This window comes from Cryptomeria japonica, chromosome 10 (genome assembly GCF_030272615.1).
Source record: "Cryptomeria japonica chromosome 10, Sugi_1.0, whole genome shotgun sequence".
Taxonomy (NCBI): domain Eukaryota; kingdom Viridiplantae; phylum Streptophyta; class Pinopsida; order Cupressales; family Cupressaceae; genus Cryptomeria; species Cryptomeria japonica.
In genome coordinates, this window is record NC_081414.1 from 538,305,197 (window position 1) to 538,321,193 (window position 15,997).

Sequence of the window (15,997 nt, forward strand, 5' to 3'; positions counted from 1 at the left end):
GACCGTTCCTCTCAATAGGTGGATTGCTACCCGTGCCTTCGGATTGCTCTCGTAGGAGTGCAATGCAAAGCACCTGTCTAGGCTCAATAGTCAAGCCTCAGCTTCTACCCCGTCGATAGATCCCCCAAAAGATGGTGGCTGGAGGTGCATAACCTCTCTGATCAGATCCCCTGGATCCTGACATGATCTCTCATAATACACTAGTGCTGCCACTAGAGGTGGTCCTGGTAGATGGACGGACTCAGGCTCATGCCCAACCTGACTCTCTATGGGGTTAGAAGGTGGACTCCTACTTTGTTCCCTATCCGTTGATCTACGGCTCCCTGAGCTCTGGTTTTCGACATGATGGTCCATTGTTGGAAGCCTATTCTGGACTATCCCAATCAGGTTCTGGAGTGCTAATAAGATGTCTCAGTTCGGGTCAACCGGCCGTTCGGGAGGGGCCTCTAGGTTCCTTTCCGGAACCGATTCCTCCCTATCGACCTCTTTGCGTGCCATGCGTACACGCCTAGGACCTCTACCACGTTTGCGAGCTTGTCACGTAGTTGGAGACATCCTTATGAGAAAATAAAATAAAATGAAATAAATAAATATCGGAGAAAAATTTAATTAATTAAAAATAAATATAATAAAATAACATTAATTAATTAACTAATTAAAGCGAAATGTAATGGAGAAAGGTTCCTAGTGTTGGAAACCTTGCTCTGATACCAAAATGTCATGCCCAAACTTTTGGGCACAAACGTAATAATTTGTTTTTAAAATAACATCCTAATAACTAAATTTGCTAAATGAACCACAATAACAAGTTTTGTCTTAACTATGTTTTTGAGGTAATCTAACAACTAAATCAAGTAAGCAAAAATAATCTAAATTAATTGCGGAATATTAACTCTCCAAAAGAATTATTATTGTCTCATCCATTCTAATAAACAATTTAATTAAAACAAAAGCTCTAAATTAATTGACAAGAGATATTATTAATCTCAAATAATCTTTCAATTGTTATAGGAATTAATTAAATTAACTCTAGCACTTAGATTTTTAAATCCTATAATTTATTTTAACAATAATTATAATGTGTCTAAAATTTGACTAAAGGGCCAATTAAATCCATAATGGAAATAGCCCTATAAAGTATAATCTCGAAAAGCCTAAATTTAGGTGGACAAAAAATAATCCCCCATAGCAAAAATAACTTATAAAAATCGTTATAAAATTTCTAAAAGATTTAAACCCCAGATGAATTAATTTTTAACATCATAATCAAATATTTAATTACCTATATGTATATAATCTCTTTAATATGAACGCATAAATAAAACAATTAATCTAAAGTTAGATTTATACATTCCTATATATATATAATCTCTTTAATATAAGGAAATTAACAAATATTAAAATAATGGGGAATACCCTATTCGAAATTCGAATGGGTTTCCCCCCTTTTAAAAATTTCTAACCCTAACAATATACCAATACCTTATGCTAACCTATTTCCATTTCAACTTCATGTTTTGCCCTAACTCGAATTTTTGGGTTAGGGCTTGACTGAGCTTTCTTTGTTATGTAGGGCCGATGAAGGAGACTAGGCGGAGGAGGTTTAGAGCGGCTGCAAGGGGGTTTAAGTGCAGGGGAGGCGGTGGAGGACTTCACGGGGGCTCCCCATAGGGACGACCGTAGCTGTGCCTGTGGGTCACGACCCACAACATGGTTGTCGCCGCCACTGTGGGGCGCCGCCCATAGGGGGATGGTCGAAGCCTTCCCTGCTACAGGTTGCGGTCCATAGTGCAGCTGCGACCGCTGCTGGGGGTCGCCGCCCACAGTACGGGCCGGCCCGCCCTGCGAGTAAATCCATAGGGGCTGAGGGCCATCAAATGCTATTTTCTTTTTTTTTCTTTTTTTATTTAATTTTTTTTTTTTAATATTTTTAAAATACAAAGAATATATATATATATATATATATATATATATATCCCTGTAGTTATATTTTTCCAAAAAGAATACCAGGTTGATAATATAATGGAATAAAATATGTAGTCTCGTAAATATATATATACACACACACACACTTAAGCAATCTATTTTTTTATTTTTATTTTTTAATTTTTAAATCATGCAGAAATTAATAGAATATTGACAGCATGATAATAGATGCAGTGTTCTTTTTCTTAGGTAATATTTATATTAATATGTAAGCTTTAAATCCTGTCCTTATTTTTCTTTTTTTAATACAAATCATATGAATAACTATTTCCTTTGCACATTAACACTAGCATAGTGGAGAGTACCCTTTTTTTTTCTTGGTTTAAGACTATATATATATATATATATATATATATATATATATATATATATAACACCAAGCTTTCTAAACTAACAGATTTAAATAATGTATTTCTTTTTCTGCAATAAATAAAAGGGAAAATGACATAATTTAATAAATTTTAACAGCAACTACATTAGCCAAGAATTCCTTTAAATTAACCTCAAAGATAGACATGTTAAATCTATTTAACCATAATTTGTATTTGGAAATAAAAATGCTTACTTTTCTCTTACTAACATGCAAGCTTACTACTTCTCTCATTTCCATTATTTCAGTATGCATAAAAAGATAAAATGGACTTTTATTTTCAAAAATAACATGAATACAACATATATTATTTCAATAACTATAGGAACTTAATCCAAAATAAACAGTTCATTTTTGTAATAATAACTTAATAGAATAATGCATTTCTTTAAAACATATTTAGAATATAATATAGTCAACATTACAAATGGGGAGATACCCAACTAGTCTCTCATTTCTTTTAAATGAGGACTTTGAATAAAATGAATACATTTCTTTTTCAAAATAAATACAACATATAGCTTTTCCTTTACATTGCTGCAACTAAAATATAATATCCCATTCCCTAATCTTTTTTTGCAAATCAAGTAAAAACCAACAACTCCTAGTTGTCTCTTTCTTTTCTTTTCCAAGCAACCTACATAAATTCATAAGGTTATAACCATGGAGAGCTCACTTCCCAGCCTAGGCTTACTAGAAGCCACCCCCGAGCTTGGAGAACCAAGCCCTAGATAGGTTACACTCAAACAAACACAACAAGCAAGGGAAAACACTCAACAAACACTTTCCCAACCAAGGCTAAATTTCACCATAAAATGTGGTGCTTTCACAAGGGTGGAAGTGGACCAAATACCTTGAAGAGACTGCAAGAATGGTAGATCACAAGCCATCTCATGGCAAACAAAAATATATCATAAGTTCATTAACCCCCACATCCTTATGCCCCCCAAGGCATTCATGCCATACTTTCTCTCCTTATGACCCCCAAATGCATAAACAAGGCTATGCAGCAAGGGTCACACAAACAACCCTTGAGATCACTCTCATAATGAGAGCCTCTCACTCTAAGGCTGTCAAACTCATTCCACCCCAAGACCATTCTACTCTCCCAAGAGTAGAAGGTCTTGGGTACTCCCAAATCACAAGAAGAATGCATAAAGGAAATAAAAAGAAGATCACAAAATCTTTTCACAAAAAGGAATTCAAGAAAACAACATTCACTTACAAGCAATCTTTTAAACATAAATATGCAACATGAAGGGAAGAACATGAACCAAACTTCAATCTGCCCAAAGGTTTGCTAGAACTAGTTTGAGGAAGAGCAGCCCAATTTCACAATACTTTCCTCCAACACTTAGCCAAAATTCAATCCTAAGACTATTCTTTTTTCAAAAATTCAAGATCTCCAAAGATGGAGAGTGGGTGATTACTCACTAAGTCCCTAATCCTTGCCTAAGAAGGCCTCTCTCACTCTTCCCAACCTCTTGGATAGAGTGAGAGTTCCCTATTGGTTGGTCTTCCCAACCTCTTACAGGTTACTAAAACTGGAAAGAGAAAAGGTAAGAGAAGGTGGGGAATGTTGGGATTATGTGAACCGGTATGAGGACATAATGACATTGTATGTTGTCATTGATGTCAATATGCTAAAGAGGTGAGAACCGATATATGAGAGAATCGGCATAACACTGTGAACCGACATTTGTGCCAAAGTGAAGCGGTGCGCTTGTTCAAGGTAAACTGGCATATGGTTATGGGAATCGACACATGGAAGCGTTGTATGACTACCGGTTGGTCGTCTCAACTTCAAGGTTTCCGGTTGAAGTGCTTCAAGCCTGTGTGGCTCAACCAGTGACATTTGAAGTGTCTATTGTCAAATCAGTTTAGGACTATATTTTTGTCTGTTGCCACGTCATTTGAAGTGTCTGTTGTCAAACTGGTTTAGGACTGTATTTTTGTCTGTACTGATTCACCCCCCCCTCTCAGTACCGGGTTAGTACTATCTGTTCATCATTGAGTTATCAATTGGTATCAGAGCATCCTCCAGGTCCTCTGTGCTATAAGCTTAACCGCTTGAGGTAAAAATCCTAGTCTAATGATGAAGAGGGAAGGTCCAAAGTTTAACAAAGAAAATTTCAGTATATGGAAAGACAGAATGAAGATATACATCAGAAGCATGGGTGCTCAACACTGGAGCTATGTTGAGACTACCTATGTTGCTCCTACTGGTACCCTTACCAATGACCAAAAGATAGAGATGCAGGAGAATGGGCAAGTCATGGAAGCCCTAATTAGTCGTTTATCTGACGTTTAGTTTATTGATGTTCAGGATAAGGTAAATCCCAAAGAGGTATGGGATACTCTTGAAAATATCTATGGCGGTGATGGGCATGCAAAACAGGCTAAGGAAGAAAGCCTTAGAGGGAAGTTTGAAGATATGTGGATGGTTGAAGGTGAGACCATTCAACAGTATGGAATAAGAATCAAAACCGTTGTTGGAGATATCAAGAGTGCGGGTGGTAAAATTGAAGATGCCACTGTGGTAAGAAAAATCCTAAGATCCCTATTGCCGGTCTATGCAATAAGGGTTGCTGCTATTCAAGAGCTAAGATCAATAGACAAGACTAAGGTATCCCTAGACTCCATCATTGCAAAGTTGACAGCCTATGAGCTAAATAGTTTCGATGGCAGTGTTCAAAAGACGGAATCAACTTTTAAAGGTTCTGCAGTACCATCCAGAAAAGGATAAGAAGCTAGCACTAGTGGTGAACCAAGACATGGAAAAGAAATGGATGATGAGGAGATTTTGATGGCATTTGAAGCTCTCCTTTCCAGGAAACTTCCAAAAGGAACCGACAAATATAGATGTAAGCTACCTTTGAAATGCTTCTCTTGTAATCGGATAGGACATATTGATGTAAACTGTCCTAATGGCGACAACAAGGACAAACCGAAAAGGTTCAAGAAATTCAAAGGAGGAAACCGGAGAAACTATTTTGTGGTAGTTGATGAAGGTGTCACAGATGAAGAATCAGAGGATGAAGAAAATGAAGATATTGTGTTTGTTGCTGTCAAGGAAGATGTGTCAGACAAGAAGGCTCTTGTCTCCCAGTTTGATAATTCCAATGAGTGGATCATTGACAGTGGCTATTCTCACCATATGACTGGTGACTGGAGCAAGTTTCTATCATTGGAGGAGTATGATGGTGGTGTGGTTCGCTTTGGGAATGATGCACCATGCATGGTCAAAGGCAGAGGGTCCATCTCTCTGAATGGAAAGAGTAGCGTTGACAATGTGTATTGGGTTGATGGTCTTAGACACAACCTTCTGAGTGTTGCCCAGCTGAATGAAAGTGGCCTCACTCTAGAATTCAAGAATGGAGTTTGCAGAATCAAAGGAAAGAATGGTGAATTGGTGGCCATCGGCATGCAGACCAAAGGTAACCTATTTTAGCTGAATGCAAATATAAGTTCATGTCTTATGGCTAAATTTGATGATAGCTGGATATGGCATAGGAGACTCTGCCATGTAAACTTTGATAACATTGTGAAGGCTAGTAAGATCAAGGCAGTAGAGGGCTGCCAGTGCTAAGCAAACCAGATAATACCTTGTTTAGAGAATGTCAATTGGGTAAAATGTTTTCCTCAACCTTTAAAGGTAAATCTTTCACTGCTGACAACTTGCTTGATCTTGTGCATACTTATTTGTGTGGTCCTATGAAAACTAGAAGTGTGCAAGGTGATAGGTACTTCATGATTCTCACTGATAACTGCTCAAGAATGATGTGGGTCACATTCTTGAAAGACAAGTTTTAAGCCTTTATAAAGTTCAAAGCTTTCAGAGCATTAGTGGAGAAGGAAAGCGACAAAAGGATCAAGTGCCTGAGAACTGATCAAGGAGGGGAATTCACTTTCGATGAATTCAACAAGTACTGTGAAGAGCATGGCATCAAGAGGCAACTGTCTGCCCCTCAGACTGCACAGCAAAATGGCTTAGCAGAGAGGAATAAACGGACTGTGGTTGAAGTAGCTAGAACCATGTTGATTTAAGGAAAGGTAGCTCACACCTTTTGGAGAGAAGCGGTGAGCACTGCAGTCTACACAATGAACCGAGTACTCATCAAGAAAGGTAAGGATAAAAATACTTATGAGTACTGGACTGGTAAGACACCTGTGGTCAGCTACTTTAGAGTGTTTGGTAGCAAATGTTACATCAAGAGGAGTGAACACCAGAGAAAATTTGATGCAAAATGTGATGAGGGAATATTCCTAGGATATTCCACCAAGAGAAAAGCTCTCAAGTGTTTCAACAATAGGACTCAGAGAATTATAGAAACCATCAATGTAAGAGTTGATGAAACCTCTAAGAAAACTGAGGAAATCGGCAATGAGCAAGCAGTAAATGAACCGGTTGCAACCTTCTGGGAACTGGTTGCTAGCCAACCGAGTACCAGTAACAATGTTCCTACACTGACAAATGTAGATGCTGATACTGATGGAGATGAGGATGAAGAAGAAAAGCAAGAGGAATCTATCAAGACCTTTCCTCAGTATGTGAAGCTGAATCATGATCCTAAGCAGATCATAGGAGATAAGGATGCAGGAATCCTTACAAGAAGAAAGGTTAGAGAAAACCCTTGTATGATCTCTGAATTTCAGCCTAAATCATTCAAAGAGGCACATAAGGATGAAGACTGGATCAAGGCAATGGAAGAGGAACTTGACGAGATAGAGAAAAATGGTACATGGTCTTTGGTACCCAGACCAGAGCACAAAAATGTCATTGGTACTAAATGGGTTTTCAGTAATAAGCTGAATGAGGATGGCATAGTGATTAGGAACAAAGCTAGATTAGTGTGCAAAGGATATGCTCAAGAAGAAGGAGAAGACTATGGAGAAACCTTTGCTCCTGTAGCCAGATTGGAAGGAGTCTGTATGCTTCTTGCATATGCAGCTTTTAAAGGTTTCAAAGTATATCAAATGGATGTAAAATCTACATTCCTAAATGGTGTACTTGAAGAGGAGGTGTATATTGAGCAACCGGATGGGTTTGCCCTATCTGAAGATAGTGACATGGAATGTAGGCTACATAAAGCCTTATATGGACTAAAGCAGGCACCTAGGGCATGGTATGAACATTCTTTATTCTCATCTTGTGAAGATTGGATTTGAGAGAGCAAGTGAAGATAGTAATATCTACTTGAGGTCTAAAGGAGATCAGATCCCGATCTGTGAGGTATTTGTTGATGACATTATCTTTGGTGGAGATGACAAGATGAGTCATGATTTTGCAAATGAGATGAAGAAATAGTTTGAAATGTCACTCATAGGGGAGATTAAATTCTTCATTGGACTGCAGATCCAGCAAATGAAGGATGAAATCTTTATCACTCAGTCCAAGTATGTCAAAGAGGTGTTGAAGACCTTTGGCATGGAATATAGCAAATCGGTTGGTACTCCAATGGTGACTGGTTGTAAACTATCTAATGAAGATGACTCAGAATTGGTTGATGAGAAGGAATACCGATCAATGATTGGTAAGTTGCATTATGTAGTGCATAGCAGACCGGATATTGCACACGCAGTTGGCATTACTACAAGATTCCAGAAATGCCCAAGAGAATCTCACTTGGTTGTCGCACAAGCAGATTCTTAGGTATCTGAAGGGAACTGTTGACTATGGATTGTGGTATCCTTATAGCAAGGATTTCAACCTGAAAGTATACACAGATGTTGATTGGGTAGGCAATATAGATGATTGGAAAAGCAAAACCGGTGGTGCATTCTTTCTTGGTGGTAGACTGGTCTCATGGATGAGTAAGAAGCAGAGTTGTATCTCTCAGTCTACAATGGAAGCAGAGTATGTTGCAGCTTTCATGAACTACACTCAAACAATTTGGATGAAGCATGTATTAAATGGCTTCAAAGTTCCTGTATCTGAACCGGTAAGTATATTTTGTGACAATAATAGTGCAATTAATATCTCCAAGAATCCGATTTTACATTCTAGAACCAAGCATTTTGAGCTTAAGTATCATTTCTTAAGGGAAAATGTTCAAAACAAAGAGATTGCACTGGAACATGTTTCCAGTAAGGAGCAGTTAGCAGACATATTCACCAAGCCTCTTCCAAAGACTACATTTATGTACTTAAGAGGTGAATTAGGGGTGTTGCCCCTTCAGGAGGTAAACTAAAAGCATATGCTCCACATCAGTCAGGTACTGCATAGTCAAATTTATTTTGGATTGATGTGTTGAAGGATGCTACTCCTCAGGGGGAGCAACATAATGGAACAGGGAAGCTTGTGCCTCCGCTTTGGCATTGTTGTCAAAGGGGGAGAAGATGTGAAGCAGAGAAGATATCTGTAGAAATTGGGGGAGAAGATGTGAAGCGGAGAGATATCTTTGTATATTGCTATCAATGCCAAAGGGGGAGATTGTTGGCATTATGTGAACTGGTATGAGGACATAATGACATTGTATGTTGTCATTGATGTCAATATGCTGAAGAGGTGAGAATTGGCATATTTGAGAACCAACATAATACTGTGAACCGACATTTGTGCCAAAGTGAAGCGGTGTGCTTGTTCAAGGTGAACCGACATATGGTTATAGGAACCGGCACATGGAAGCATTGTATGACTACCGGTTGGTAGTCTCAACTTCAGGGTTTCTGGTTGAAGTGCTTCAAGCCTGTGTGGCTCAACCGGTGACATTGTGTGATGAGTTAGCATTGTAACGAAGAATAGATCATGTTGCCACGTTAGCCTTGTGCGTGTGAAGGATCTTGCATGGAGATTGTTCCTATCTACCTTGGGAATGTGTGAAGTCTGTAAAATGGTGATAACGTGTGATGGGTTATCAGCCGCCATGAAATCGGTGAAAATGGACAATGGAGAATGTCTTGAGATTGGATCAAGACTGTTGCAATTAATGGAGTATTCTCAATGGTCAGGATTGAACCATTTGAATTCCTTAACCTAACAGGTTTAGGGTTTAGGGTTTATGCTACCGATCTATCTGTTTTCCTATAAGGTCGATGTTGTGTCTCTTTCTAAGGTTGTTGGCAAAAGTTGTGTGTGTGTATCCAAGAGAAGGGATACGTGATTCTTGCCAGACCAAAAGGAGAGAAGTGATACCTGCAGAGTGTAAGTGCAGAAGGTGAAGAGGAGCTTAAGAGGATCTGCATTGGCATTGAGTGCTACTACCAGATCATTGTAATACCTATTGATCTCTAACCACCTCAACAGTTGGAAAATCCCTTAACAGGGTAGCCTTAACCAGCTTGCTGTAAATCCTTTAACAGGGTAATTCAAAGCTATTGAGTTCAAAATCCTTTAGCTATTGAGTTCTTGAAATCCTCTAACAAGGTAACCTTTAATAGGCTTTAACCCTTAACTGGGTATTCTAGCCATCCCTTAACTAGGTGATCCCTAACAGGATTGGTTCCTAGCAAAACCTATTGTAATGTCTCTAACCGGACAAGGCTCCTAACAGAGCAGACTTCTAAAGAGTTCAAAAACAGCTTGTGGGTATTCATCCCCACTGTGGTTTTTCCCAGTTGGGTTTCCGCGTAAAAAATATGTGTGTCATGTGTGATGCTTTTATCTTGTGATGCTTTCCTATTGTCTGTCAAGCATATGATGGTTCTATGTTTTATGCCTATCAATAAAACATGTTGAACTAACTGTTATTATGACCTGATGATAGATTACCTATTTATGCATAAGGGTGAAATGGTAGTGTAGTCTTGAGTTGAGTGAAAAGCTAAGTGAGTAACTGGTTAATGCTTGTCTCAGTCATTCTTAGCTTTACCGGTTGCACTCTGTTTCAAACCGGTGTCGCTGTTTGCCGGTCATTTGAAGTGTCTGTTGTCAAACCGGTTTAGGACTGTATTTTTTTCTATACTGATTCACCCCCCCTCTCAGTACTGGGTTAGTACTATCTATTCATAATTGAGTTATCAGGGAAGAGAGACTGACATCAAAAAGGAAGGTTATCTAACCTAGGTGGAATCTTCTAAGTTGAATTTTCGCTCATCTTGGGAAAACCACTTTTTGGGGTGACTAAACAGTCACATATTTAAAAATACCCCTAACCCATAGGTATACCTTATGGACCTTAGGAAAAAACCTTAAACTACCCCTAGGAGTCCATTTGACCCCTTAGAAACCCATCTGAAGCTAACCTACGGGTCAAACCTAAGTTGACCACTCCAAAGACTCTCTACCCAAGGTAAATTTGGGACCACAATCAAATATTTAAAAAGAGCTTTGGTTAAAACAAATCCCTCCAAGAGACAAGTCAAAATCAATGACACTAATCAGCACATGTGTCAAGTGACACAATAAAATACATTACAAAATTACACATTGAAATTGTCTTTTGTTGGATTTAAACAAATCAATAAATTACACTTTAACCCACATGCAACATATACTTTCACGAATAAAATACGATACATACGGGGTGTTGTCTCTCCAAATAGACAACCCCTGGTTTTACGAACGTACATAGGTCTAGGTTTGGTTCTCCATAATATTTCCATGGTCACATGGATAATTTTCCTGCGCATCTCAATTACACATTAGTAATTCCAAATAACCTCATATAACATTAAACACATGAATACGAATACACATCAAACGCTTTGCATACACTTGACATTAACAAATCAATATCTCATATATCCCAATTAATCCACAAAAGCAATTATCATAATCCTCATAATTTGATCCATTCATAAGATATGCATCCTATTCTATCATCATAATAAAGTCCTACAAATCCAATAATGACATTCATCATCTGAAAGTTATCCTATTCTAGAATCATATAAAGTTCTATATCCATAATGCATATAAATGAAGCATCAATATACATCAATGTTATCCAAATCATGGAATCATATAAGTTCTAAATCCATAATGCATAAAAATAAAGCATCCATAATAGTCTCAACATGAAAATCACTGAATGATAGGATGAGTTAGGGTAGGGCCTCACAGCCTCAATGTGATTCACATTATGCAAATTTATTTAGAAGTTGTGATCTTAGGTTGACAAGTAAAGTGTTACACGTTTCATCTACACATTACCTTGTTTTTGACTTAGGAAGATGTGCACTAGTTTGTTTGATGCTTGGGTTTGCATGGAAAGACACAATAAGTTATTTTAGGTGCACTCTATCTCCTAGTTTGTATCTCTTTCACCATAGATATGATTTGAGGCCAACTTATTGGAGTCATTGCTTGTCTCTTGTTTTGGTAGACCTGATTTGATGTTTTTTTTCGCTTATGGAGGTTATATATAGAACATCAAATTAGTTGCAATTGTGTTGATTGGGAGATGCAAAAAGTGGTGTAGTAAAAGTGTGTGGTGGAAGTTTTGGAGCCGAGTTGCCTACTGGTTGCTTGAGGCAATTCTTTCAAGGGTAGTTGCATTCCAAGGATATTGCTTGAAGCTATGGGTTGAAGGCTTATCTATTATAATTCAAATTATCATGTATCATGCTCTAAGATAGTGAATCTCTTCAACAAGTCCTTGTATCTTTCTCTAAGGTGGTGAATTTCTTTGGCTAGTCTTCTGGGAGCAATGTGCTTCCTTAGGTAGTGAGCATTAAAACAAAATTGTAATCTCATTCATATATTCTGAGATTTCTCATCATGGTTTTTCCCTTGTTATGGTTTTCCACATAAATATGGTGTTCTCTTGTTCATTAGTGTTCATTGCTTTATCCTTAATTGTTGTTAATTTGTTTAAGGGTTTTGAATTTGAATTATGCTAAAGGGTTTAGTTTTTAAGGATACTGATTCACCCCCCTCTCTGTATTCAGATGTATTTAACAAAGCCATCATGCACTTTAATCAAGACTTTAAATTTATCAAAATGTCTTGATATAATTTATAGGTGTAATGAATTATTCTACAACCACATTAACCATCTATACTAGATCAATAAACACCCTAGGTTTTTGTTTGTATTTAATTCTAATAGTAATGTATAATGGTCCATTACGTGCATGCATTGAATTATCACTTTGGGTAAAGGTGATATTAGGTTCAAGCTTAGGTTTAGGTTTTTATTGTTTGGGACAAGGTTCTATCACATTCATTAGATGTGTTGGATATTACTGAGAAGTTTGTTGGAATGATGTGTTCTCAACATATTCTTCTGTGTATTCCATTGTTGCAGTCAGATTAAATGAGTTGGTTTGGCTAGTGTGTTGCAATTGAGTTATTGTGGTTTAATGGGCTTTGAGAAATGCATGTTTAGTTGATTCAACAGAAGTTTCAGTGGCCTGCATGATGATTTGATCGAGTTATGAGGTCTGATATTATGGTTGATATTCAATTATTTGGTGTTCTAGTTTGTACTTCACGTTGCTCCGAAATTGCATTATCGTGGTTTTTGGATTTGGAAAAGTATTTGGGACATTCATATGTGTCCTCAATTCATATGTGTCTAGACTATGTCTTAGTTGATATTATTTTGGTCTGCATGTATTGTTGTAGCATGTGAGGTTAGTATTTTGTTATTTGTGTTGAGGGTTGAGTCACCTTGAAATATAGATTGATGATTTGTATAAATATATGTAATATTCATTTGTGAGATGTATTTGCATTGTATCTATGCGTGTGTGATTGAGTAAGTGTACGGACAAGTGTTATGATCTTTTGGAAGTAAGTAAGTGTGTGGCAGAGCAAATCAGAGTGTGCTTAATCGAAACTGTAACTAGGCATGTGGAGATGTTATTTCATCAGTTCATGATCCTCTAGATGTAATCCGAATATTTTTGTAAGACAATGAGTCTTCCTCAGAGTTGTAGCCCTTCTTGTTTTGTGATTTGAGCAGTGAGCTCTAGGTAGTGTGCCTGAATACATGTGCATTCCCCATTGTAATATTTCACTTACTCCTAACAGGGTATTATCTCATTGTCGGTAAGTTCCCACCATGGTTTTTTCCTTAACCGGGTTTTCCACGTCAAAAATATTGGTGTCATGTATGTTATTAATGTGGTGTTGATTTGTGCTTTCATTGTTAATAATCATATCTAAATTTAAGTTTGATTTGTGTAGAGTTTGTGAGCAAACTAATTCACTCCCCCTCTCAGTTTGATGCATTGTTGCCAACAATTGGTATCGGAGCTAGATCCTCTGAAAGAAGTTTGACTGCTTGAGGAGATCCGAGATGGAAATCTTTGCTTTTAAGAAGGATAGTCTAAGATTTGATGGAACAAATTACACTCTCTGGAAGAACCAAATGGAATATCATTTATGATGCATTAGTGAAGACTATTGGAAGATTACTAAGAATGCGTATAATGCTCCACATAATGGTCCTACCACTCCGGATGAGACAAAGGAAGTTGAATTCAATATTAGAGACAAGGAAGCATTGTTGAGTGCCTTTTCTGATTCTAAGATGACTAATGTGAAGGATTTGTAGACTGCTCATGAGATCTAGAAAAAACTAGAGACTTCATATGAAGGTCATAGTCATGTGAAAGTTGCAGAGCTTGAAGGGAAAGTATGAAATGTTAAATATGGGTGAAGATGAGAACATTACCTCCTTTATACAAAAAGTGAATGAACTTGTGTTCAACATCAGATGTGTTGGTGGAGTATTGGAAGAATATGAGATTGTTGCTAAATTGTTTAGATCCTTGCCTCCTTCTTACAAGCACAAGGTTTTTATTGTTAAAGAGATTTGGATAGTGATAGATGTGACTAGAGACGTGTTGATTGGAAAGATTGATATTTTTTACTTGAGTGAGTTGGTGAAGCCCCTCCTAAATCAAAATCTACATCCAAAGATGCTATATCCAGGAAGTAGAAATATGATATGGGAGAAATTTGAACAAGAGTGTCCCGATATGAGAAGGATATGAGAGAGCTTGAAGAAGATGAAAGAGAGCTTGAAGAGCTTGAAGCCTTGATTGCTAGAAGATTGCCTAAAGGTGTCGGTAAGTATGAAGGAAAGTTGCCTCTTAAATGTTTTTCAAGCAATAAGATAGGACATTTTGCCTCAAGGTGTTCAGAAAGAGTTTCTAAGAAGCCATTTAAGCCTTATAAGCCTAAATATCAGAAGAAGTGTTACTTTTTTTTTTCTGATAAAGGTGTGACTAATGATGAATCTGATAAGGTAAATTTAGGAGATGAGTGGGTGTTCATTGCTATCAAGGAAGATGATCTGGTGACTAGTGATTCTACTAGCTGCATTATAAAGAGAAAGCTTTGGCTGCGAAAGTTGAAGAGAAAGATGGATGAGTTATTGACAGTGGTTGCTCTCATCATATGATAGGTGATACGAGTAAGTTTGTGACCATGGAAAAGTATGATGGCAGTGTAGTAAGATTTGGAGATGATAAAGCTAGTATAATCCATGGTAGAGGTTATATTTCTCTTGATGGTAAGCAGAACACTGATAATGTCTTGTATGTTGAAGGTCTAAAGCATAATATTTTGAGTGTTGGATAGATGGTTGATAAGGGATATGATTTGCAGTTCAAGAATGGTAAATATAAGATCTTGAGTAGCTCCAGAACTGGAATTGCATCAAGTACAAAGACTAAAGGTAATATCTTTCACTTGAATGCTAGTGGTAAAAGTTGCTTGATTTCTTAGGTTGATGAAAGTTGGTTATGGAATAGAAGGATGTGTCATGTAAGTTTTGACTGCATGGTTAAGATAAGTTCCACTCAAGTTGTAAGAGATTTGCCTAAGATTGTAAATCCTTCTAACTCGGTATGTAAGGAATGCCAATTAGGGAAGTAGACAAGAGTTTCTTTCAAAAGAAAACAATATACTTCTAATGGGATATTGGATCTTGTGCATACTGATTTGTGTGGTCCCTCTAGAGTGAGAAGCTTGCAAGGTGATAGGTGTTTCATGTTGTTGATTGATGACTATTCAAGGATGATGTGGATTACTTTCTTAAGAAAGAAGTTTGAAGTATTGGAGAAGTTCAAGATTTTCAAAGCCATGGTTGAGACTGAGACAAGACAAAAGCTAAAGTGTCTGAGATCTGACAGAGGTGGTGAATTTACTTCTAGTGAGTTCAATTCTTTTTTTGAAGAGCATGGGGTGAAGAGATAGTTATCTGCTCTATGGACCCCTCAACAGAATGGTGTTGTGGAGATGAAGAACAAGACAATTCAGGAAGCTACTAGAACCATGATGATTGAAGGAAATGTATCACATATCTATTTGAGAGAAGTTGTGAGTACCGATGTATACACTCTCAACCAGGTGCATATTAAAGGTGATACTAGTAAGACTCCTTATAAGTTATGGTCTGGTCATGTTAATATAGTTAGATATATCAAAACTCTGGGTAGTAATTGCTATACAGAAGAGATGAATATCTAGGGAAGTTCGATGCTAGATGTGATGAAGGAATCTTTTTTGGTTATTCTACTAAGAGCAAGGGCTACCAATGTTATAATGAGAGATTGAGAAAGATAGTTTAAAGTGCTAATGTGAAAGTGGATGAAGGAAATGAGTATCATCCTATATGCTCCGGATAGGATTCAAATGATTATATTGTCAGTGTAGATAAAGGAAAGCAAGTGCAAACCCAAAATCAAGTTCAGAGTGCTCCGGAAAATCCTAAGAATGAAGGAGAAGCTAGTGTAGAAGAAAGA